Here is a 25,794-nt window from a genome sequence, read left to right as displayed (position 1 = left end):
TTAAAACCAACCATGTGGAAGCCACTTTTTTTTTTAAGCAGAACAGTCTAGACTAGAATTTACAAAAACCACTTAACTCAAAAGACTTTGGAAGTGTTCAACAGCAAGCAAGCTGTCCTTCCAAACCAAAACATGCACAGATGGCACCCAGAAGAAAGCAAACCTCTGAGGCTTTCAAGGTGCTGAGCATTCTAAGGCCATCCTTGGCTGAGTCACCCTGCCCTGCGTCACACAGTGGGTGTCGGTCATGTCCGCTGAGGGCGTGCAGGTGGATAAATGAAAGGGGCTTTGCCAGGCAAGTGTGTATCTGTGATTTAGTCCCAGCCTCACTCTTTTCAGCCACGGCAAGTCTTCCTGCTTCTGAGGAGCTTCATACATGTTCCCAAGGTAGGTGCCATTCTGTGACTCTAACTGCCTCTACTGCAGGTCAATGCAAACTGCAGGTCAATGCAAGAGGTAGTGCCTGCATTCCCCAGAAAGCCTGGCAGTACCAGCCCATGTCCCACCCCATCTCCTTGAGCAAGGAAAATAAGTCAAGAGTCAGTAAGTCAAGATCGTAAGTGCCTTGATCCTACCTTTTAGCTCAGAAGGTGCAGCCTCCTGGCCCTGCTCTGCCTTGCCTGGTCCCATAGCTGGGGAGGAGTCAGGAGACCTCCCTCAGGCATATGTCACACTAGAGCTCTGCCTGGCAAAGCCACCTTCCTGTGGCAAAACCCCATGGGACCTTGTACCCACAGGGGCAAAGTCTCTCGTGCACTGCTTCTGAGAGGAAGAATGATGTTGGGGTGGGGGCTGTGTCTCAGCTGTTGCCACCAAGCTCACCACTTGCAAAAACACAAAAGCACTTCCTCATCAGTGGGGCCCATCTGCTCCCCAGGAGCGTACACAGCTCCAGGATGGCCACTGCCTGCATGGCCCTGACTGTGTACACTCACAGCCTGCAGAGCACCCATGGCCTGAGCTGCCAACTGCATCTGCAACTCGGCCCAGGACAGTAACTGGAGCTCCCCATCAGCACATGGGCATGAGCGGCTGCCATCTATGGGACCTCTGCGAAAGGCCTGTAGAGGAGAGAGAAGCTTGCAGACAGGAGGGGGTGGGTGGGATAGTGTAGTGTGTGGGAGAGCTTTCCTCTCCACAGCAGTGGCTCTCAAGCTGTCCCTCTCAACAGTCCTAGCTGCTCTTCTCAACAAAATTCAAACTCTCCTGACCTCTGAGTCACATCAATATACAATTCTTGTTGTAATTCAGCCCTTTCTGAGAGCACAAGAGCTCTCAACATGTCATCTGGGAATTGGTTCATTACTACAACTGTAAAGTCAAAAAGCCAAGTGGAGCATTTTCCTTCAGTATCTGTGCTTGAAGAAAAAGGTCCAGTTGGCAGTGCACCTGATGACAGAGACCACACCAGTGGCGTTTCCTCCCTCCCAGCCTTGCTCTCATTGGAACAGCCAGTAAGAATACCAGCTGAGCAAGATAAGACGCCTATGGGAGGGGTGTGCACAGCGCTTGGCCCACTTGTATGCAGACTATAGTTAATCCAAACTGAGAACGAGCCAGCTTTTTAGGAAGTGACAGGGGCCAAGCTCCAAGAGAATGTTAAGTGAAACAGTGAAGTGACAGCAGTGCACTCCCAAGTTGCCAATGAAAACACCTGGCACTGGGGCTGGACAGAGAAGCAGTTAGCTCAGACTCGGCCTCCAATGCTGGCCCAATTAAGACTTAGAGCAATACTGGCCACCAACCTGAGTCCAGCTCCTCCTCTATGAGCTGGGAAGCCTGGGTGGAATGTTGGGAAAACCAGAGATCATGTTTGTAGATCCTGAATGGTACAGTGACTGCCATTCTGGGAGACTGTACCCACAGAGGTCAGGCCAGGTGGACCCTGCACACTGTCCACCAGGCTTCTCTATAGTTTGTAAGATCCTTTCAAGGCAGCAGTACCCAGTGTGGTACCCAAGAGCCTGCCAGTCTGCCCTCCTGGGCTATTGGATCCTGAGAACAGGTGACATCCTAGAATCCTACTCAACAAGTTTCCAAATGCTTTCTGAGCGCCTACTGCAGGCCTGGAGGATACAGGAAGGGCTGGTTTTGGCCCAGTCCTAAGGCATGGATAGAAACAGCAAGCACAGAACCAACAGGTGGGACATCAAAACTGAGGCTCAGCTGGGCTGCAGGAGCACCAAAGTGGCACATCAAGCAGGCACCTTTAGGACAAGGGAAGGACTATGGAGAAGAGAACCAAGGACTTACTCCTTCTCAGAGGGCCTCAAGCCCAGAACTGGCCCAATAACCTGAGGCTGCCAAGCCTCGATGGGTAAAAATGACCACACCCACAAATGATGATCACGACCTCTGTGGTAAGCAATGAGTGTTACAGACATGTGATTGACACACAGGGTCTGGCGGCCCTCACTTTCCTGGGCACTCCATGTGGGGTCACCTATGTCTGTTCTAAGCTGGGTGGAAATGAAAAGAGTTAATAGGAACTGTCAGAGCCTGGGTGGGGGTCATGCTGGTTAAGTCATTTGGCAAGTCGCAGGGTTAAGTACAGAGGAGCTCTTGTCCGCTTCCACAGAACACGAACCCATGAAATCTGCAAACTCACCAGGCCCTAAAGGTAACTGAGGGTGGGCATGCCTGTCCTGCATGACATAAGAGCAATCAGGCAGGACATGGCCTAAAAGGCTGTGTGAGCTCTGTATCATGTGTTTCCGGGCAGAGAGTACCACAGAAGACTGTACACAGAAGGTGAGCCAACCCACCCAGCCCACTTAGCCACTAAGTGGGAGGATGATAGAAGCTTCCTACAGACCTCTGGGAGGGGGACAAGAGACACCCCCTTCCCAGGACAGTGCCCGACATAGAGTAAGCACTCAGGAAAGAGGGGTCACCATGGAGCCTGTCACGAGACTGAACTCAAGAGGGGTCAGATCCAAGCCCACCTCTTCCCCTTCCCAGCTGCCCTGGGCTCTGTGTGGAGCTGAAGAACAGCGGTGGGCATGGGGACCTTTTCAGTGAGCATTCCTGCAACAGGGATCACTGCAGAGAACCAAAGATACTGTCATGGGGAACAGGAAGGTTAAGTCACTGCATTGTGTCAAACATCATTTAAGGATAGAACTCATACCCCAGGATCCGGCAATTCCACTCTGGGGTAGGGACCAACAGAAACATGAGCACACATGTACTGAGAATGATCAGGGCAGACATATTCAGAAAAGCCCCATCTGAAAACCAACCACATGGCCATTAACAGTACAATGGATGACTAAATCACAGTCTATCCATTCAACATCAAAGATGAATCTCAACATAGGTCAAGTGAAAAAGCCAGTTACAAAAGAATACATTCTGTATTAGACTGGAAGCTCAAAAGCAGGCATGGACTTCTAACAGAAGCTGGGGAAGCTGGGGCTGAGGAGAGGATAGCAGAGGGAGCAAGAACGGCTTTTTGGGGAGACACTCTATTTCTTGACCTGGGAGGGGGTTACTGGGGTGTGTTCACTCCACAAACATTCACTGAGATGTAAAACATGACTTGCACACTTTTCTGGATATACACTATACTTTAATGAAGAATTGGTCTTAGAGGCTGTCCCATCCTGGAAACAGACACAAGAGCTACCAGGATTAAAGAGGAGGGACAGGTGACGGCAAGCCTGCCTCTCACCCTCCCAGTGCAGCACAGACCCTCTGAGGGTCCCAAAAAACAAGGTATGAGAGCTCCACGCCAGGAGCTCAGGCTACCTCTGAGACACCCAGCATGTGCTGTGCTTCACAGCTCACAGAGAAATGCGTCCACACACTCCTACCCTGGGCAGGGGCTAGTCTGGGGAAAACAGGATGCTCTGAAGGTTCCACAGAAGAAGCATGGAGCAGTCAGCGTCCCCAAGAAGGAGCAAGCTCCAAAGTTACTGGAGAGAGGGAGGGAGGCAGGCAGGCAGCACCCACCATTTGGGCATCACTGGACAGCAGCCTGGGTGGGGGACCTCTATCTCCTACAACATCATGGTTCTCTCCTGAGACCACAAACCTCCAAAGTAGGTGCTATGTCACCTCCTCAATGAGGAAGCCAGCCACCCGTTATACACCTGGCCGCAATTTCATTACCAACCTAACCTGCTAATCCTGTGCAGTTAGCCTATGCCTGCCGCCACGCAATAGGCCATGAGCAAGTCGTAGACAGGGCAGAAATGGATAGCTGGCTCAAGGGAGGGCAGTGGAACAATTCAGATAAGTAAAATTCTACATGCCCACTCCAGAAATGAAGATAGCTAGGAAAGACTAGAAATTAAGGCGGGAGGGGGTGCGTGGCATAACATTAAAAAAAAAAAATCAATGTAATCTGCCGTATTAAGAGGTCAAAAAACCATTTCAATGGATGTAGAAAAAAATTTGACAAAATTGGACAACCACTCCTGACAAAAACTCTCAGTAAGCTAGGAATATAAGAGAACTTTCTCAGCCTGACAGTATCCACAGCCAACATCATACTTAATGGTGAACAGCTTAATGTGTCCCCTGACCCAAGGAATAGGTACAAAACAAGGAAGTGTGCTTACCCCCCGCCCCCCCGTCCCACCCCCTGCCCCCGACTCAGTCTTGACAGGAGATTTGAGGGAAGAAAATCATCCAGATTGGGGTAAATAAAGCTGTCTTTATTCATAAATAACAAAAGTCTATATGGAAAATCTTACAGAATCTACAAAATAAGGATAAGTGAGTTTAGCAAGGCTGCAGGACACAAATTCAATATAAAATTCCACTGTATTTCTATATGCAAGCAATAAACATTCAGAAATGGAAAAAAAACCAATTCTGTTTAACAGCAATTTTAAAATATGAAGTCATTACGGATAAATTTGACAAAAGACATATAAGACCTTAACACTGAAAAGTATAAAACATGGCTGAGAAAAATTAAGAGAGGCATCAATTAAGTTAATGGATTGGAAGAGTCAATGTTGTTAAGATTTCAATTCTCCCTCAAACTGATCAACAGATTCAATGCAATCCCAATTGGAATTCCAGCAGGGTCTTTGGGAGAAATTGACAAACTGATTCCAAATTTCATGGAGAAACACAAAGGTTCTAGAATAGCTAATGAACTTTATAAAAAAGAAAACTGGGAAATCCCATTGTGGCTCAACAGAAACGAATCTGACTAGTATCCATAAGGACAAAGGTTCGATCCCTGGCCTCACTCAGTGGGCAGCTGGTTCTGGTGTTGCTGTTGTTGTGGTGTAGGCCGGCAGCTGTAGCTCTGATTCAGCCCCTAGCCTGGGAACCTCCATATGCTGTGGCTGAAGCCCTAAAAAGACAAAAAAAAAAAAAAAAAAAAGGAAGACTCACATTATCTGATTGTAAAAATTACATAATCAAGATAATGTGATATTGGAGCAAAGACAAACTGATCAATGGAACAGAACAGAGTTCATTAACAGACCCACACACATACATGGGCAGGTGATTCTTAACAAAGATGATAAGGTAATTCAATAGTGGACAAAAAATCTTTCAATAAATAGTGCTGGAATTAACTGGATACCCATATGTAAAAAATAGCAGTGAAACAAAGCAACAAACCCTTGACCTTTATCTCAGAAAATACACAAAAATTAACACAAAATGGACCGCAAATCTAAATATAAAAGTTAAAACTACAAATATATGGCACAAATGAACCTTTCCACAGAAGGGAGAATCATAGACTTGGAATCTGGGGTTAAAAGATGCACACTATTGCCTTTGGAATGGATGGGCAATGAGATTCTGCTGTGCAGGACTGGGAACTAGATATCTTGCTACTTATGATGGAGCACGATAATGTGAGAAAAAGAATGTATATATAATATGTATGTGTGACTGGGTCCCCTTGTTGTGCAGTGGAAAATTGACAGCACACTGTAGACCAGCTATGATGGAAAAAATAAAAACCATTTACAAAAAAAGTTAAAACTAGGAGGAAAATCTCTGTGATCTTGGGTTTAAAAGGCAAAACTTTAGAAATACAACACAAAAAAGCACAAACTATAGAGAAAACAAACTGGATTTCATCAAAATGAAAATCGTTGCTCTTTGTTAAGATGACACGGTTATGAAAATGAAAAGGCAGGCCACAGACTGGGAGAAAATATACACAAATCATATAAGAAAGGACTTGGACTTGCATAAAGAATATATAAAAACCTTTTTTTTTTTTTTTTTTAGGGCCACACTCACAGCATACGAAGATTCCAGGCTAGGGGTTGAATTGGAGCTACAGCTGCTGGCCTACACCACAGCCACAGTAACATGGGATCTGAGCCTCATCTTCGAGCTACACCACAGCTCATGGCAATGTCAGATCCTGTACCTACTGAGCGAGGCCAGGGACTGAACCCACATCCTCATGGATCCTAGTGGAGTTGGTTAAACACTGAGCCATGAAGGGAACTCCTAAAAACCTCTTTCAACTCACTACTTAGGCAAAGAACCTAAGAGAAAAAAAATGGGCATATGATTTGATGCAGAAAAAAATCACTTGACAAAATGTTGAACGGATTAAAATCCTTCACCAAAGAAGAGATGTACATGGCAAACAAACACTTGAACATGCTCAACATTATCAGTCACCAGGAAAATGCAAATTAAAACCACCATGAGATACCACCACCTATCTATTAAAATAGCTGAAATTAAAAAGACTGACCATACCGCATGCTCACAAAGATATGAGACAAATGAAACTCTCATACACTGCTAGTGGGGTGGGAGTATAAAACGGTATACTCATCTTAGAAGAATTTTGGCAGATTTTTTTTTTTTTTTTGGTCCTTTTAGGGCCCTACCTGTGGCATATGGAGGTTTCCAGGCCAGGGGTTGAATCAGAAGCTGCAGTTGCAGGCCTACATCACAGCCACAGCCATGCCTGCAACCTACACCACACTGCAACCTACCCCACAGTTCATAATGCATAATTTCATAAAATTCTAGAAAAAGCAAGTTAATCTACAGTGACAGAAAAGTAGATCAGCAGTTTCCTGGGGATGGGGGTAGGCTGAAGGGAAGATTACAACAGGACAAGAAGAAGCTTTTGGAAATAGCCTTATTATCATGATTGTGGTGATGGTTTCTCAGGTTTATAAATTAAAAATACATCTAATTGTACACTTTGTGCACAGTTTATTGTATGTCAACTATACCTCAATAAAACTGTAAAACAACTTGGAGGCAGAGGACAGATACAAGTTCCTGGAAAAAGGAGGAGGGATGGGAGGCAAAGAGAAGGAATGCTTCTTTGCCAGAGGTTACGGATCAGAAGACCAACCCAAGCTCACTCTTCCCTGGGGTGGAGGGTGGGGCAGAAAGTTGTTTCTCCCCTAAGTAAAATGAAGAAACCTGTCATGCCTTAGCATCCTAGGGGTATCGTAAGGACTGCATCACAAATGCATGCATGTATAATGCACTCCTCGTAACAGAATGGGCTCCAGCAGGAACCAAGCCTCATCAGCTTTTCTTTCTCCACATTCTGTTTGCCCCCATAACACCTGTGCATCCAACAGACTGCACATCCTAACTGTGGGCTTGGGAAAGGTGATTCCTGGCTCAGAGCTAGGCCCCAGCCATCAGGGAAAGCTCTGTGGCTGAAGCTGGGTGACAGTGTTTTACAGGTTGTAAAATGAAAGGCTCACTAGCCATTGAGGACTGAACTTCAGAACACACGCCCTCCTCAGCCTGCCTGTGGGGTTTTGTCATACTAGTTGGAGACCCAAGAGAGGGAGCTAGTGCTCATGTGGAAAAGGCCGGTGGCCACTAACATCTGCATAAAGTCTTAGGCAAAAAAAGCAGTTTGTTCTCCCTTCAAACAGCTGGTGTGAACGATACCCTGTATCTTATCCTCCTGACAAGAAAAGAGCCTCAGGACATCTGACACCTTCTTCTCTCTCACTCTTTGAAGTTTTCTCCAATATATAAAGCTCCTCTGACTAAATGTCTAAAATTGTGACTTCCCTCCAGACAGCTGAGCTAGACCCTTACTACTCTCAAGTGTGAATGAATGAATGAATGGAAGGATGGATAAATGAAGTCCCATCTTACTGTTCTTGGTTGCTGGGGACCATGTTTACTCCATTATAAACATCTCAGGGGTCTCTCTCTAGCAAGTCAGGATCTGCAGTCACAAAGTTAGTATCTGGAGAGCAAACAGGCCTCGTCCTGCTTCCAGCTGTCACCTGCACCAACCGCCATGCCCTCAAGGGTCATGGGAACAGGGAGGTGAGTCTTAGTACTCCTCACATACTCCCATGGAGGTCAAGGCAAAGAGCACCATGCCTAGGCAGCCAGCAGAGGAAAAGCTAAGGCAAGGGCAGGAGAGGGCTGTGCTCAGGGTGGCACAGACTCTGTTACTTCTCCGGGCAAATATGTTTGCTCAACCGGGTCCAATGGCTTTGGAGAGAGTCTCCCATGTTCAATGCAGTGGTCCTAGGAGTTACCACAACTATGAATATGGTCTCCGAATTATCTTCTTGCCCACCTGAAATGATTCCAAAGGGTTACATAAAGAGGGAGAAGGAAAGTCAATTTTTGCGAAGCCAACATTAAAGCAACAGGGAAACCAAACATCACAATCCACTCTAGCAACTTGGTGACAGTATGACCCACAAGGTGACAGCACTGCTTGGCATGGTGGATTAGTGGAAGGTTGCTGGTAGAAAGAAGGTGAGGGCACAGGGGAGGAGGCTCCCAAGGCCTCTTGCTACCAAAAGCTAAATCAACTGCTTCCTCCCAACCTTCCCTGATAGGGGGCCTCAGGAAAGCCTCATCACCCAAAAGCAGTCCCCGCTGGCCGGCATGGACCCCCAGCAGCACCTCCTCCCTCACCCTGAACCACCTGCATCCCAAGGGGAAAGGGGTGGCAAAATCGATCCTGAGGAGCCCACTCCATGGCTAAATGTCAGAGGATAGCCTTGCAGTGAGACACAAGGTTCCCCAAGGTGGGACCCCAGTTGGGTTCCAGGAGAAGCACCACAGCAGCTTTTCTTTGTTTTAAATGCACTACGGAAAGAACATTAAGGAGCAATGGGAACAAGGAGGATTTCACTTATTACTGTATTTTCTTCTGTGTATCATTTGCTAACACTACTTCCTCACTATTTTCAATCTATTTTTAAAAACTTAAAAAAGTCTGCTCTTCCCCATTCAACCATCACCATACAGGTAGGTACCAAATACAACTGACCATGGTAACTAGGCAAGGAAACAGCACACAAGTTTTAACTAAAACTTACATTAACTTTATAAAGGAAATTAAAAGCAAATTCTACATGATTCCTACCTGTAACTACACCAAAACTGCTCTGCCCAGGGGACCTTTCGCCAAAGCCAAGGGCCCTCAGCCCTGACTCATCTTATCTTTCAGACCCTGGGCAGATCCTGGCACACCTCCACAACCTTGTCTTCCTCTTCCTTAAGGCACAAGCCCAGAAAGATGCCTTCCTCTCTCACTCAAGTTCTCCACTGCCTGGGCAATCCCAACCCAGGCAGCTCCACAGCTGCATCTGGGGCCCAGGTGTTGACTCTGAACCCATCTGGTGGCACTTCTGCATCTTAAAGGTGCAAAGGGTGTGTATACCACTGGCTGACTCCATCCCTCCCCACCCTTGGAGGTAGGGTAGGATCCCGCGGAGCAGGAGGCCCATTAGGGGCTTCTCTCACCTCCAAATAAACCCACTCATACAAGCCCCGTTAGGCATGTCTTCTTTGGACCATAATTTCAACCTTGATATGGTGGGCCTGAGCCCACTTTGTCTGAGCATGCCTGTATCTGGCCCCATAACTTTTTATGCAGACCAACCTCATCTGACCAGGGTCACCAACAGGGACCTGAGGTTTGATGGTGCCCAAGCTCCTTGCCCTAAGTATCTGGCATTCTCCTCCACCCATTCTCTTCCTCTCCTCTGAGAGCATCTTCTAGGCCATTACTTTTGTCACTCTTGAATCCCAACAGTCCCAGAAGGCATATAACAACATTATGCCTCAGATCTGACCCCAGAGGCCAAGCTCTGCAGCACCATTTCTCCTGAGCCCCTAGAGCCCCCATCAGTCTATGCCACGGCAATGATTCTCTGGGTGGCTTTCGTGCTCTTGCCTAGAGCCTGCAACAATTATTTAGTTGAAATTGCATCATGAATACTGTTGCTACATAATATTCAAAATGATCTTGTTTAACAGCTAAATGTCCCATTAATGCATCATAATTTCCTAGACCTTCTCCAACTGCTGGGCACCCCATTTCCTTCCGGGTTCTCCTAGTGCAGCAATTATCTTCACACATACGGCTTCCTTCTCTCACTTTTCCCTCAGAAATAAATTCCCACATGTTAAACTCTGCCTTAGGGTTCAAATACTTTATGGCAATTGGTACTGCCTCAACTTTACTTTTCACTCCCACCCTACACAATGCAATGACCCCATTACAAAGGTAAGAAAGAAAGTAAAGCCAAATCTGGTGTTCCCTGCACAGGGTCACCAAGAGACAGGCCCACCTGTCTGGCAACATGAATTCAAGTGTTGGGGCAGTTATCCTGCCCTTATCATCTATCCCTTGACTGCCAACAGGGAAGGGAACTCAGTGCACACAACCATCCAGGACCAGCAATGAGGCCACATTGCCCACAGCTGCTGACCACAGTCTTGGCCTTCATGAGTAGGCAGGTGCAGGCCACTTCCTTGCACAGAGACTGGAGAGAAGAACTGGGCCCCTTCCCCCACTATAACTCAGAGGCTGCTGGGGAGACAGGCAGTATCAGTGCGACTGTCACTCTACCCAGGGAGGGCTCTAACATCCCTGCAAGGGCATGATGGCAGAGGGCTGGAGGTGTTCCTGGGAATCCAGGCAGGCCAGCAGATTTGCAGCAGGAATAGCAGAAGCAGACCTAGCCCATCTCCCACATCACTCTCTTGGATCCCTCCAAAAAGAAACAGGGGGAGTTCTCTTGTGGTGCAGTGGGTTAAGGATCCAACATTGTTGCTGCTATGGTGCAGGTCTGATCCCTGGCCAGGAACTTCCATATGCTGCAAGTGCAGCCAACACCCCTACCCCCCAAACAAACAAAAAACCCTAAAAAAAAAAATACATAAAAAGAGCAGCCACCAGAAGAAATAAGGGTACCAGGAGCAAGAGCGGGGTTTCTGGACACTCCTCTGGGTATCCTGGGCAAAGTGAGGCCCTGAATGGAGCTCCATGGCTTGCTGTCCATTCCTTCCCATCTGTCTTGTTTCTTGGACCATGGCCCTTGCCCCAGGATGTGGGGAAGTAAAAGGAAACTGTGAGGTGAGGAGGAAGAGGCAGGCAGAGGCCACTGGTGCCAGTGACACAGAAGCCTGGCTTGCCTTGTGAGGCTGGGGGGGCCCCAGGGGGGTTGCAGTGAAGGGGCCAAGTTGGACTGCAGTTCTCATTACCTCTGAGGATGGGCTTGAGCTCATCTGAGTCATGTGGCTGAAGCCCCTGCTGCCCATCTGCATCCAAGGCCCCCATACTACATGCTGCTGGCACTTCTTCCATTCCCCCACGAGCCTCAGACTGGAACCACGAATCTGTCGCAGCACCCTGAAGTGGAGCAAGGAGAGTCACTCTCCTTCCTCTGAGCCAAGGCCATGATGTGTGCTCTGGAGGACTGTGCCATCCTGCCCACAGATGCTCTGAAGAGTGGAGACAATGTGTGCAAAGCCCATACCCTGGGACCCCACATCTGTCCCCCTCTTGACCTAATGCTGGGATCCCACTAAGCAGGATGAAGAGACAACAGATAAGCCTCTACCCTGCTGGTGTCAATGTCAAACACTGACCACTGTTAAGGGGTCCCCTGCTTTCTGAACCTAGATCTGGCCTCAGAATCCTCTTTAACCCAGAGCTCTGGCAGGCTATCCAATGAGCACTGGGATGCAGGGAGAACCCGTCTCTCTTTTTCAGTTTTATCCAGCAACCCCCGCTCTGCAACCTGTCAGCTCTACTTTCAAAGCCCAAATCAGCTCCTTCAGGTTCTCTGCCTCCAAGGCTGCCTTCTCACTGTACCTCTCACAGTGGCTGCCCCCCACCCCAAGTATAAGGTCTCTTGCAGTCCCCCTCCCCAGTCTGCTACTCCTAATGATAAGCCTTCAGGCCCTGCTTGTAGAAGTTTTGCTGAAAGATACACTAGGAAAAAGAACTGGATCCTTTACAAAAAGGCCAATTAAGGCACTACATTTATTAAGAAATTCTTGCATGGGGCTCTATTATCACCCTGATGTTTAAGGCTCTATCAGCCTCTTTTTACAGCGAGGAAGGTAAGTGACAGGTCATCTAATCTGCTAAGGTCACACAGCTGAATTTGGGGCTCAGGTAGCCTGGTTCCTAAGCACTGACTCTTTACCACACACTTGGCTACCTCACAAAAATCACAGATAAAGCACATCCACGGCCTTGAAGGCGCTCCTGGCCTAGCCAGCAGACACATGATTAGTAAACTTCAAACAGCGCAGGCAGGCAGGGCCGTGGGAGGTTCAGAGTGCTCTAAAGCCTCTAAGAAGGGGGATGAAGGGCCTTTCTGAGGAGGCCTGAAGAGTATGCAGGAGTCTATAGGGCAGAGTTAGGACACATTTTAAGCTGGGGGCAGAGCAGGAGCAAAGGGTCAGGGGCACACAGCAGCACAGCAAATACAGAGAACAACAGATTTGGGGGTGTAGGTGGGAAGCCAGCATAGGAAGGCCACATGGATCCCACACCATGCTCAAAGCAGGGAATGACACCATCAGATGGAGGGAATGTCATGTTCAGATTCCAGTTTTAAATAGCTGGCTCCAGCTGCCTGGTGGAGGACCCCCAGCTAAGGCACGGAGACAAAACTGTAGGGGGAGGCCAGCCCTAGGGAGTGAGATGATGAGGTGAAGGATAGGATGGGTGTAAGATGAAGGGATACAGGGATTTAGGGAGGACTCAGGATGGCATGCAATGGAGACCACCAATTGAGGCTTGTGGGATGGATGACTGTGTGCACAAGGGGGTACAGGGGATGGAGAGTTCATGGACAGAAGAGACAATGAAACTTGGCCTGCTGTCTAGGGACAATGATAACAGCACCACCCTCTCACTATGAGAGAACCAAGATCAACACCAGATATACACCATAAGTGGGTGGGAGTAGTTAATGATGGTGTGACTGGAGATGGCTGTGGCCCCCAAGTAGGGGGGAAGGAATATGGAGCTTTTTAGGCAATGTAAACATTCTATACCTCAACTGCAGTAGTTACACAGGTGTATGAATCTGTCAAAGCTCATCAAAATGTAGCTTTGAACTAGAACAAAAAACCTTTAAGTCTGTATGGAAACACAAAAGACCCTGAAAAAGACAAAGCAACTTGAGAAAAAAAAAAGTAAAACAGAGCTGGAGGAATTAGGTTCCCCAATTTCAGACTATACTACAAAGCTATAGTTATCAAAACAGTAAGGTACTGGCACACAGACAGACATATAGCTCAATGGAACAGGATATAAGACCTGAAATAAATCCATGCACCTATGGTCAATTAATCTACAACAAAGGAAGCAAGAATAAACAATGGAGAAAAGACAGCCTCTTCAATAAGTGATGCTAGGAAAACTGGACAGCTTAAATATAAAAGAATGAAAGTAGAATGTTCTCTTACACCATGTGCAAAAATAAACCCCAAATGGATTAAAAACCTAAATGTAAGGCCAGATACTATAAAACTCTTAGAGGAAAATAAGGCAGAACACTCTTTGACATAAATGGCAGCAATATCTTTTTGGATTCACCTCCCACAGTAACGAAAAGAAAAACAAAAATAAACAAATGGAACCTAATTAAACTCAAAAGCTTTTGCACAGCAAAGGAAACCATTAAAAAAAAAAAAAAAAAAAAAAGACAACCCACAGAATGGGAGAAGATATTCACAAAGTGACCAAAAAGAGATCAATTGCCAAAGCATACAAATATCTCATACAACTTTATGTCAAAAACAAACAACCCAATAAAAAATGGTCATAAGATCTGGAGTTCCCATCGTGGCACAGCGGAAACAAATCTGACTAGGAACCATGAGGTTGAAGGTTTGATCCCTGGCCTCGCTCAGTGGGTTAAGGATCCAGGGTTGCTGTGACCTGTGGTGTAGGTTGCAGGTCAGGCTCAGACCCTGAGTTGCTGTGGCTCTGGCATAGGCCAGCAGCTGTAGCTCCAATTAGACCCCTAGCCTGGGAACCTCCATATGCCTCGGGTGCCAAAAAACGCCAAAAAAAAAAAAAAAGCCATAAGATCTAAATAGACATTTCTCCAAAAAAGACATACAGATGGCCAAAAAACACAGGAAAAGATGCTCAACACCACTAATTATTAGAGAAATGCAAATCAAGACTACAATGACATTATCACCTCATATCAGTCAGAATGGTCATCATCAAAAAGTCTACAAACAGGAGTTCCCTTTGTGGCTCAGTGATTAATGAATCTGACTAGGAACCACAGGTTGCAGGCTTGATCCCTGGCCTCGCTCAGTGGGTTAAGGATCCAGCGTTGCTGTAAGCTATAGTGTAGGTTGCAGACGAGGCTCAGATCCTGCATGGCTGTGGCTCTAGCGTAGGCTGGAGGTTACAGTTCTGATTTGACCCTTAGTCTGAGAACTCCATATGCCACAGGTGCGGTGCTAGAAAAGACAAAAAAAAAAAAAAAAAGTTTACAAACGATAAATGTTGGAGAGGGTGTGGAGAAAAAGGAACCCTCCTACACTGTTGGTGGAGATGTAAATTGGTGCAACCACTAAGGAAAACAGTATAGAGTTTCCTTAAAAAACTACTCATATAACAAACAAACAAAAACAAAACAAAAAAAAACTAAACATAAAGCTACCATATGATCTCAAAATTCCACTTTTGGACATATATTCAGAGATAACCATAATTCAAAAAGATACATGCCCCCTAATGTTCACTTCAGCACCACTTACAACAGCCAAGACATGGAACCTAAATGACCATCAACAGGAAACTGGATAAAGATGTGGTACATATATACCATGGAATATTAATTGGCCACACAAAAGAACAAAATAAATAATGCCATTTGCAGCAGCAGAGATTGACCTAGAGATTATCATATTAAATCAAAGAAGAACACATATCATGAGATCACTAATATGATAATGTAATAAAATGTAATAAAAATAATACAAAAGAACAGAACACAAACAAAAGGTTTCAAAATCAAACTTATGGTTACCAAAGGGGAAATGCTGCGGGGAGGGGTAAAATGGGAGGTTGAGATTGACATACACAAACTACTATAGACAAAATTGTAAGTAACATGGACCTACTGTATAGCAAAAGGAAATCTATTCAGTACTCTACGATAGCCTATGTGGAGAAAGAATGTGAAAAAGAATGGGGATGTATATATATATGTGTCTGTGTGTGATCCACTTTGCTGCACACCTGAAATTAACACAACACTGTAAGTCAACTACACTCCAATAAATTTTTTCCTTTAAAAAAGAAGCTTTTGGGAGTTCCCATCGTGGTGCAGTGGTTAACGAGTCCGACTAGGAACCATGAGGCTGCGGGTTCGATCCCTGCCCTTGCTCAGTGGGTTAACGATCCGGCGCTGCCGTGAGCTGTGGTGTAGGTTGCAGGTGAGGCTCAGACCCTGAGTTGCTGTGGCTCTGGCGTAGGCTGGGGGCTGCAGCTCCGATTGACCCCTGGCCTGGGAACCTCCATATGCCGCGGGAGTGGCCCAAAGAAATGGCAAAAAAGACAAATAAATAAATAAATGAATAAATAAAAAAGAAGCTTTTTATTCAAAGGAAAGACAAATGCAAAAAATGAACTCTGCTACCAGCATGGCACTATGCAAACATCAGTTATTCACTTAATGAGGGATTTCCGCTGCAAAAGATACACCAGAAATAGGTGTACTTTACTACATAATCTATACCTCAAGAAAGGTCACTTTATTTAAACTCTTCAGACTGAGATGTGGGCTGAAGGCCCTGATGATCAGGTGAACGAGAAAAGCACACAAAAAGAAAGAATGGATGTAAAACAGATCCAAGAGCCTGTCTGTCCCCTGGGGAGGAGGCACAGGAAACCACTGACTTTTGCTGGCACCCACGTGCAGCCCACGGCAGCTGCCCCCACACCTTCCCCCAACACAATGATGCCAGTTGGCTCTAATGGAAAGGAGAGAAGAGGCTCAGATGAATGATGTGTGGGGAGGTGATGGCGTGATGAAAGTAGAGGAGAGGAGGGGAGCAGGTGGAAGAGGCTCAGGCAGAAAGGCAGCAGGCAGATTCTGCAGCGCTGAGAGGAAAGGGGCAAAGCAGCTAAAGGGCTCATCCTGCAAATGGAAGCCCCTCAGAGAGGAACAGCTGAAGGATGCATGGAGCCCTTAGTACTAACAAAGCACCTTTTCACATGTCTCCTTATCAAGCTCCTAGACAATCTGTCATTCAGCAGGGCCAGCTGTCCTCCTTCCTCCATACCTGGCACACATACTTCCCTCACTTCTGCCTCCCTGCTAGGAGATGGACAAACTGGCGGTTCCACCTTGCCCTTAGCAGATCACCCAGACTCCACACACCTGGGCCAAAAGCGTTGGGAGACTGCAATGGGTTGGCCTCTCTGGGGCTGCTATTTCTCTGCCCCCCCCCCCCACCCCGCCAAAGAACGCACACCTTCGTCTAATTAGGAATGAAACAAGTCTGCCCACTCAGTCCATCCTTCATCTCACTGACCAAGCAGTGTGACTCCCAGTAAAGCAGCAATGCTGGGCAGGAGAGAGACCACTGATCCTCTCTGAAGGAGAGGCCTGTGGCCCCTTAAATGAGGCCCAAATGGTCAGCATAAAGCAGTCTCAAGATGCAATGCTTGTAGGTTTTCAGTCTTTTTTTTTGGGAGGGAGGGAGCAAATGTGGCATTCATTTTGCTGAAACCTAGAGGAATTTTTACAGCCCAGTGGTAAGATTATCAAAAGTGACTCAGATCTGTGAGGAGAACACAGCCAGAAGACGGAGCTGCTTGTTTCCAAGGAGAAGGGCGCCCTGCACACACTGAGAAGAAATAGCTGTCTCCAACATCAGGAAAGCCTTGGGCGTGGGAGCCAAAACCATCTAGACTGCATACTGTAACTGCTGCAGCCAGCAGAGAAAAGACATCAGAGTTCATTCAAAAGGTATTTTTTACCAAGAAAATAAGAATGTACAAGTGCTGAGGTGGAAATCAGGAAGCAGGAGCTCCAGGGATTTATATTCATGGCAGGGAAGGCAGGCAACAGACAAGCAATCAGGACAAGGTGACTGTACTGAAAGCTATGAAAAAACAAATAGTGTGACAGGCTAGAGGAAGGCTTCCCAAGACAGCAAAGGGTCTAGGGCAGAATGCTGGCCCCGCCCTATCTTTAGGATCACTGGCTCATTAAGCACCCACAAGGGGCTCAGAGCATAGCCTCTGAGACACTCAAACCAAGAGAACTGTCCCAGAAGCCAGCTGCAGAGGCACTGATGCCATCTTGGATAATGAGCCTGTGGCTTGCAGCCCAGATCCAAGCAGGATAGGGGTAGGGACTCTACACAGGAGTGCACTGGAGCCAGCTCACACCAGCCCATGACAGCCTGTGGTGAAGCTTTCAGGAATCTTGGGGGCCAGTTGTGAAACACAGCCATTGTGAAAAATGCAATGATAAAGGAATGGTTGGGACTGACCAGCTGAAAGCTGCTGTAGGCAGCTAGTTATCTCCTGCCTGGCAGCATTCTGAATTTTCTAGAAAAATCACACATCTGAATTATTATAGGAAATTCCCATTTGTATTTGTGTGGCTAATTAAAGTTTTAAAAATACTGTACTAGGAAGTGCTGCAAATCCTTGAGCTCTATCCTGCTCACAAATTACCTCTATTTATGCTCAGCGTCAGGTTCATGGTAGACATTAACAGCAATAAAACTGCACAAGCAGCCCTTTGTGCCAGGTATCGTTCTAGACACTTGACATGTATTAACTCACTTAATCCTCACGATAGCCTTGGGAGACAGATATTATTACTACCCCTCATTTTCTGTGTAAGGGCAGTAAAACTCCAAGATGTTAGGTAACTTGCCCAAGGCCACATAGATAGTAAGTCATGGAGCCAGAATCAGATACAGGCAGTCTGGCTCCAAAGTTGGTGCTTATAAGGTTTGTGTTCTAGTTCCTGAAAAACAAAGGTGCTTACATGCATAGGCAGACATAGTGTCTAAGGAGAAGGAATGAGTTAGATTCCATTTAACAGGATTCTGGTTGAAATAAGTATCACTTACAAAGATCCTGTGAGGAGTACCTGTTGTGGTTTAGTGGAAACTAATCTGACTAGTATCCATGAGGACACAGATTTCATCCCTGGCCTCGCTCAGTGGGTTAAGGCTCCAGCAGTGCCGTGAACTGTGGTCTATGTCACAGACATGGCTCAGATCCTGCGTTGCTGTGGCTGTGGTGTAAGCTGGCAGCTGGAACTCTGATTCAACCCCTAGCCTGGGAACCTCCATATGCAGTGAGTGCAGCTCTAAAAAGACAAAAGGCAAAAAAAAAAAAAAAAAAAAAAAAAAAAAAAGTTCCTGTGAGCAGTGGAAACAACCTCCCACTTTGTTGCCATATTCCTGAGATCTGGGGTGACCCTTGCCTAGTTAACTTGGCATCCTATCTGTTTTAACATGTGTCCTGGATTTTTCATCTTTTCAACAGTTTTAGACTTACATTAAAAATAGTTTTTAAATGGAATTTTTATTGCTTTTTAATAAACCATTTGTAGTCAAAATATTTTAGGAGTCCCCGCTGTAGCACAGTGGTTTAAGGATCCAGTGTTGTCTCTGTAGCGACACAGGTGTGCATCCCAGCCCCAGTTAAGGATCTGGCACTGCTGCAGCTGTGGCTCAAATCCAATCTCTGGCCCAGGAACTTCCATATGCCTTGGATGCGGCTATAAATGCACATTTTTTAAAAAATGTAATTTACTTTTAGCACTCTCTTTTACTTCTCAAGAGGTATCTTCATCCGGATAGGTTTTCTTTTTAATCGAAGTATAGTTGATTTACAATGTTGTGTTCATTTCAGGTGTACAGAAAAGTGATTCAGTATTATACATATACATACGTATTATTTTACAGATTATTTCCCACTATAGATTATTACAAGATATTAAAAATAGTTCCCTGTGCTATAACAGTAGGTCCTTGTTGCTTATCTGTTTTATATATAGTTGTGTGTATTTGTTAAACCCACACTAATTTATCCCTCCCCTCATTTCCCCTTTGGTAACCATAACTTTGTTTTCTACGTCTGTGAATCTGTTTCTGTTTTGTATTTAGATTTATTTGTATTATTTTTTACATTCCATATGTAAGTGTAGATTGCTTTGGGACATATGGCTATTTTAATAATATTAATTCTTCCGATCCAATAGCATGGGATATCTTTCCATTTCTTTGAATCATCTTCAAATGGATAGTTTTAAGGACCCCCTCCCAGTGCCCAGTAGAGTACCTGGTACATGGGAGACACTCAGCTACTGTTTGAACTGATTCCAAAAGTATAAATTAAAATGCAAACAGTTGCTGGCTTTACTGCAACAGTGTTGCATTAAGATGAAGATAATGTTCTATGAGGTTTTTTTTGGCCAAAGCTGCTGCATGTGGAAGTTCCTAGACCAGGGGTGGAACCTGCCCCACAGCAGTGACTTGAGCTTCTGCAGTGATGCCAGATCCTTAACCCACTATGCCACAGAGAACTCCAAAATGAGTTGATTTTGTACTATGTTGCTGCATCTTTGACATAGGAGCATTGCTGAATTGGAGTTTTAATCTTTTTTAGAAAAAAGGAACACAAATACATTAAAAAATTTTGTGGTGGGGGAATGGAAAAGAATCTGAAAAGAATATATATGCAGGCGTTCCCATTGTGGCTCAGTGGAAACTGATCTGACTAGTATCATGAGGACGCAGGTTTGATCCCTGGCCTTGCTCAGTGGGTTAAGGATCTGGCATTGCCGTGAGCTGAGGTGTGGGTTGAAGACGCGGCTTGGATCTGGCATTGCTGCGGCTGTGGCAAAGGCCAGCAGCTGTGGCTCTGATTAGACTCCTAGCCTGGGAACTTCCATATGCTTCGGGTGCGGCCCTAAAAAAAGAAAAAAAGGAGTTCCCGTCGTGGCTCAGTGGTTAATGAATCCGACTAGGAACCATGAGGTTGTGGGTTTGACCCCTAGTCTCCCTCAGTGGGTTAAGGATCTGGTGTTGCCGTGAGCTGCGGTGTAGGTTGCAGTTGCAGCTGGGATCCTGCGTTGCTGTGGCTCTGGTGTAGGCCAGCAGCTACAGCCCCAATTAGACCCCTAGCCTGGGAACCTCCATATGCCGTGGGAGAGGCCCTAGAAATGGCAAAAAGACAAAAAGACCAAAAAACAAACAAACAAAAAAACCCCATATATGTAAAGTTTTATTGGAACACAGCCATGTTCATTTGTTTACAAACTGTCTATGGCTGCTTCTGTGCTATGCATAAAGGCAGAGTTGTGACAAAGACTGTACCATTCACAAGGCTGAAAATATTTACTATCTGGCCCTTGACAGCAATAGTCTGCCAACTACTGGGGTTTAGACTTAAGAAAATGTTGATTATGCAGACTAAACTTAAAAATGTGTCATGTCTGTAGATGTTACATTAGGAATAGCACAAACAATTGAGGAAATATTCCTCCAGCATTTGAAAACTATTATCTGATTCAGCAAAGGCATTACTTGACCCGTTAACATAAAAATATCAGTCAACATTCATGTCAGAACTACATTCATAAATTGACTACAGATTCAAAAGTTCAGCAAAAAAACAAAAGCAGTCTGTGAGAAACAACTGGCTACATGGAACTGACAATTAAAAGTGTGTGTTTCGTTATTACTTGTAAATTGTCTGTTAGCTATTCTATCATTAGAATTTATAAATTATGTATATGCATACTTTTTTTTTCCTGCAGAACCAGCTGTCGAACATTTACAGGCACGCCACATAGAGTAAATTAGAGTTCTTCATTACTTCAAAGTACTTGAAATAAAGTTTGAATAAAACTAAAATCTATTTGCATTACTGTAATTTAACATTACATAAAAATGAAAAGAGGGAAGAACGTGGATTCTTTTCTTTTTTGGCCCTACCCATGGCATATGGAAGTTCCAGGGCCAGATATGGAAACTGAGCTACAGGTGTGACAACACCGGATCCTCAACCCACCGCACTGGGCCAGGGATCGAACCCTCAGTGCAGAAAAGACAACACCAGATCCTTAACCCACTATACCAGAGAGGGAACTCCAAGAACCTGGATTCTTTAGATACCAACTCATAAATCACTGTTTATTAAAAAATGGTTCTAAGTTTTATCATCTCTACATGCATACAAAATTGCTCCACAGTGATTATCAAAGTAAAGCAAAAACGACAATGACAAAAAACAAAAACAAAAAAACCCCAAAACAAAGGATTTTTCTTGTGGCACAGTAGGTTAAGGATCCGGTGTTGTCACTGCAGTGGTTCAGGTTGCTGCTGTGGCCTGAGTTTGATTCCTGGCCCAGGCACTTCCATTTGCCACAGATGCAGCCCAAAACAAAAACACACTCCCAAACCACCTAACATATAAAAGTTATTTTTTGAACACTGTGCTCTCTTTTATGAAAATCAATAATGTTATCTGGAAATTCAGAAGAATATTTAATATTCAATATTTAATACAATTTCTGACTTTAACACTTTATTTTTGTTATACCTATACTGAAGAGGTGTACTGCTCATCCCTCCTCCCCCCAAGTCTCTCTTCTTTTTTTTTTTTCTTTTTTGCTTTTTAGGGCTGCGCCCGTGGCATATGGAGGTTTCCAGGCTAGGAGTCTAATCAGAACCACAGCTTCTGGCCTACGCCACAATCACAGCAATGCAGGATCCGAGCCTCGTGTGCAACCTACCCCACAGCTCACAGCAATACTGTATCCTTAATCCACTGAGCGAGGTCAGGGATCAAACCCGCAACCTCACGGTTCCTAGTCAGATTCGTTTCCACTGCACCACGAAGGGAACTCCCCGAGTCCCACTTCTAAGTTTCCCAGTGCACTGCCTGAATACCATATTTCCTATGTGTGCCATGAACTGAAAGAATCTGGAGGAAGTGTGACAGCAGGGAGAGGACGGGGCTCTTCATAATGGGTGACCAAGTGAGACCTGAAGAAGTCTGAAGTTACAGATCTGGGGATGTGGACAGTCATGAATGAGGGAGAAGGAAATTTAAATTAAGATGAGAAAAGAGAGAAAGATCCAAGTCATATAGCACCTGTAGATCATGACAATGAGGAGTGGGGATGTCTATTCTAAGTGCACAGGATCTTAGGTGACAAAGAGTGGTGTGATCTGATAACTGGTTTGGAAGGGGTAAGAGGGAAGTTTTCCAAGAGGGTAGTAGACAAAAAATGGAGAAAAGAGGACGAATGGAGATACATTTTGACAGTAGAGTCACCAGGACTTACAGATGGACTGGGTGTACTAGGTAGAAAAAAGGAGGAAGCACAGATTACTCTAGGGCTTTAATAAGAGCCACAAGTGCCGCTGCACTGAACGCAATGACGAAAATTTAAAAGTCCACGTATACCCTCTCTGTCCTGGTGAGCTGGACCCCAGTCCTCTGAAAGCATGAAGAATACTACTGCTGGACTGGGTAAAGAGTTCCACACCCCTGCTCTCAACCTCCCAGAAAGGCATGAGAGAGGAAATAATCCTCTCTTCTCTGTTGGCTGCAGTACACAGGCCCCACGATCCACTCCACGTCTGACGGCTCTCAATAGTTTGAGTGCTCTTCAGGCTAAATCAGTCTACTTTTCTTTCCTTTTTAAAATTAATTAATTAATTAATTTTTATTTAAACTGTTTACTTGAGGGGTTCCCGTCGTGGCTCAGTGGTTAACGAATCTGACTAGGAACCATGAGGTTGCAGGTTCGATCCCTGGCCTTGCTCAGTGGGTTAAGGATCTGGTGTTGCCATGAGCTGTGGTGTGGGTTGCAGATTCAGCTTGGATCCCACATTGCTGTGGCTCTGGCATAGGCCGGCGGCTACAGCTCCAATTCGACCCCCAGCCTGGGAACCTCCACATGCCAAGGGAGCTGCCCAAGAAATGGCAAAAAGACAAAAAAAATAAAACAAACTGTTTACTTGAAAAGACAATGGAGCAGGGGAAAAACAAAAATAAAAACTGTCCCTACTGCCCCCCATGAATGCTTCCCATTTTACCCAAAGTTCTAGTTGTGCTGGACTGATAAAAATGCTCCTTTTTCTCATCATGGCAAGCCTGGTCCATTTTTCTACACAGCCTTCAAGATTGTTCTTCACAGCTCTACGTTATCTGACTCTGGATGCATTATGTTTCCTCTCCCATGTTTGCCTCTCCCATGCCACTGACTTAATGATACTAACAATTATTATTACATAAATATATCCATTAACGTTGTTATTAAAAATCATCCATGCATCTGTAAATAAAGGTCCAAGAGTAAACAGACTAGATGAAAGGATGTGACCACATACATGCTTTCCAAAAGGGTAAGTATGAAGTTGCTCCTGGGTCCTGAGAGCAGGGTGGTGTGGGATGAGGGTGGGTAGAGTGGGAGATACACCAAGAGATATAAACAAGCAACAGGACAGTTTAACAGCCCAGTCTTGATTACCTGCCAATGTCATTCTTCCCACATGTTTGAGTACAAGGTATATTTTCTGATTCTTAATTACATCAACATTTCTCTGTCTGGTGATGTCTCTGGGATCTTGTGATTGTTAGTTCTGAGTTAAGTTTCCCATACTCAAGGGATACTGCTTCCTACAGGCGATTACACACACACACACACACACACACACACACACACACACACACACACACACACACACATTTCTATTTGGATCCCTTCCCTCCCTGGTCTGCAACCACAATACAGCGGGATTCAGAGAAGTTCAGGCAGGTTTTAAACCTGGATGGGAATTCCAACCCAAGCACATCTTCCAAAGAAGTATGCCTTTCCTTCTACAAGTTGGGGATTTTGTTCTACAACCAATTTCTTCTGCTTCCCCCCAGGGAGCTTTTAGAAATGTGCAAAATTATGCAATGTTGTCTGGTAACTGCTCACACTAAAAGGAAGACTATCTTTGAGGAAAAAACAGCATCTGTGAAAACCAAGTTAAATATCTACAAACTCATCCAGGGGAATAACTGCCCCCACCCCCATCCCTAAGAAAAGTAGGGAAGGGACTTATATGAGTTCAGTGTCTATAAAGTACCCAGCAATTTCCCTTAGGGCACTACTGACCTTTCAGTGGAGTAGGGCTTGTCATCACTTTATAGAAGACAGCAAGTTTGACAGATGGTCAGCAAAAATCTGATGTAATTTGTCCAAGGACAAACATCTCAGAAACAGAGCTATATAGATTTGAATTCGGGTCTAACTCCAAAAACTTGCATGTTAAATACTTTTCTTTCTTTCCTTCTTTCTGTCTGCCTGCCCATCCATCCATCTTTCCTTTTCATTTGGGAGGAGGCTCAGAGGATTTCTCATTCATCAACCTATACTTAAGAATGAGAAGACCTTCTTCTCCATAAGATAAGACCTCATGAATGGAGCTGACCTAGCCTAAGGAGTCCAGAGGTATCAGAGAAACCAGGCTATGTGAAAGAGGAGGGGACAGAAGCCATATTCTGCATCCCCATGCCATCCCACCCCCATGTGGAAAAAACACAGCATAGTCCCCAGCTCTTACTCAAAGCACAAGTGATGAGGCCCTAGAAGCGTGCTGCCCAATTCAGATGGGCATTAAAATTAAATAGAAATTTTAAAATGAGCTCCTTGGTGTTACCACCAAGGCATTAGGTGCTCACTATCCACACGTGGCTGTGGCTACCATATGGACAGTGCAGTCAGTGCACGTAGCCATGAGGACAACCATCTCCATCAGAAAGTGCTCTGCAAGGGAAGGAAAGAGCTTGGCAGGTATTCCCACACACTCCTCTCCACCCTGCAGTGGGCACAGTGCTGCCTTGGGAGAAATGCAAAGGCTCTGAGGTCAGCTCTGCAGTGGCCAGCAATTTACCCTGGCTAAGCCTTAGGCTCATCCATTCAATGGGATAATACCTAGCACAGAATGCGCACACAGTTAAGAGTTGATGCTGCTGCCCTCCTGCTTCTGTTAATGGTCCAAAGATAAAGTCCCTACAAAGACATAACCCTTATAAAGATGACACCAAAGACAATGAACACTTGATTTGTTAGGCAGGGTTGTTCACTAGGATTGAATGAGATCCTGCCCCTCCACACTGAATTCTATCTGCAAATCTATTACTCACTAATAGGATTAAAATCACCTCTCTGCTCCTTCCAGCTCCAAGTCCTCAGGTAAGGACAACCTCCTTCACTCTTTCTAATTTTTAATAGAGAAATACTATCAGCTCCCTCACCTAGGTGACTAAATCCAAGTCAGACACTGTACCAGGCACCTAACATGCTCAGCCCCTCAGGACACCAACACCAGGTGACACCAACACCAGCACCATCAGCTTCATATCACAGGTACAGACTGAGACCTAGAGACATTAAGTGGTTCATCCCAAGGCCACTCAGGGAAAAGCAACCAAGGAGGACCTGCAGCCAATGCTCTCACAGTACAGCCAGGGTTCAGAGTGCACAATCCTCTTCTAGGGGTAGTCTGGTCCAGGCCTGGCCCAAGGGAGGG

The 25,794-nt window shown here is 45.4% G+C and overlaps 1 protein-coding gene across 3 annotated transcripts in view; it reads right to left on the bottom strand.

Moving 5' to 3' along the window:
- The window catches only part of MED26 (mediator complex subunit 26), a 51,425-nt gene that overhangs the window by 12,242 nt on the left and 13,389 nt on the right, over positions 1–25,794 (bottom strand). Inside the window, exon 1 of one of the 3 annotated variants that reach the window (XM_021083584.2) lies at positions 576–758. The exons of the other annotated variants lie outside the window; for them this stretch is intronic. The gene's annotated coding sequence lies outside the window, so the exon portion shown is untranslated. Of the gene's footprint in view, positions 1–575; positions 759–25,794 lie in introns of those variants that run through there. 3 annotated transcript variants of the gene reach the window in all.

This window comes from Sus scrofa, chromosome 2 (assembly GCF_054392235.1).
Source record: "Sus scrofa isolate SSC_HxYL_T2T_F1_AM1 chromosome 2, Sscrofa_HxYL_maternal_Yorkshire_Landrace_v2.0, whole genome shotgun sequence".
In the NCBI taxonomy this organism is placed as follows: Eukaryota; Metazoa; Chordata; class Mammalia; order Artiodactyla; family Suidae; genus Sus; species Sus scrofa.
Note: the sequence above shows the minus strand (reverse complement) of the source record. Positions and strands in the feature narration are given on the sequence as shown.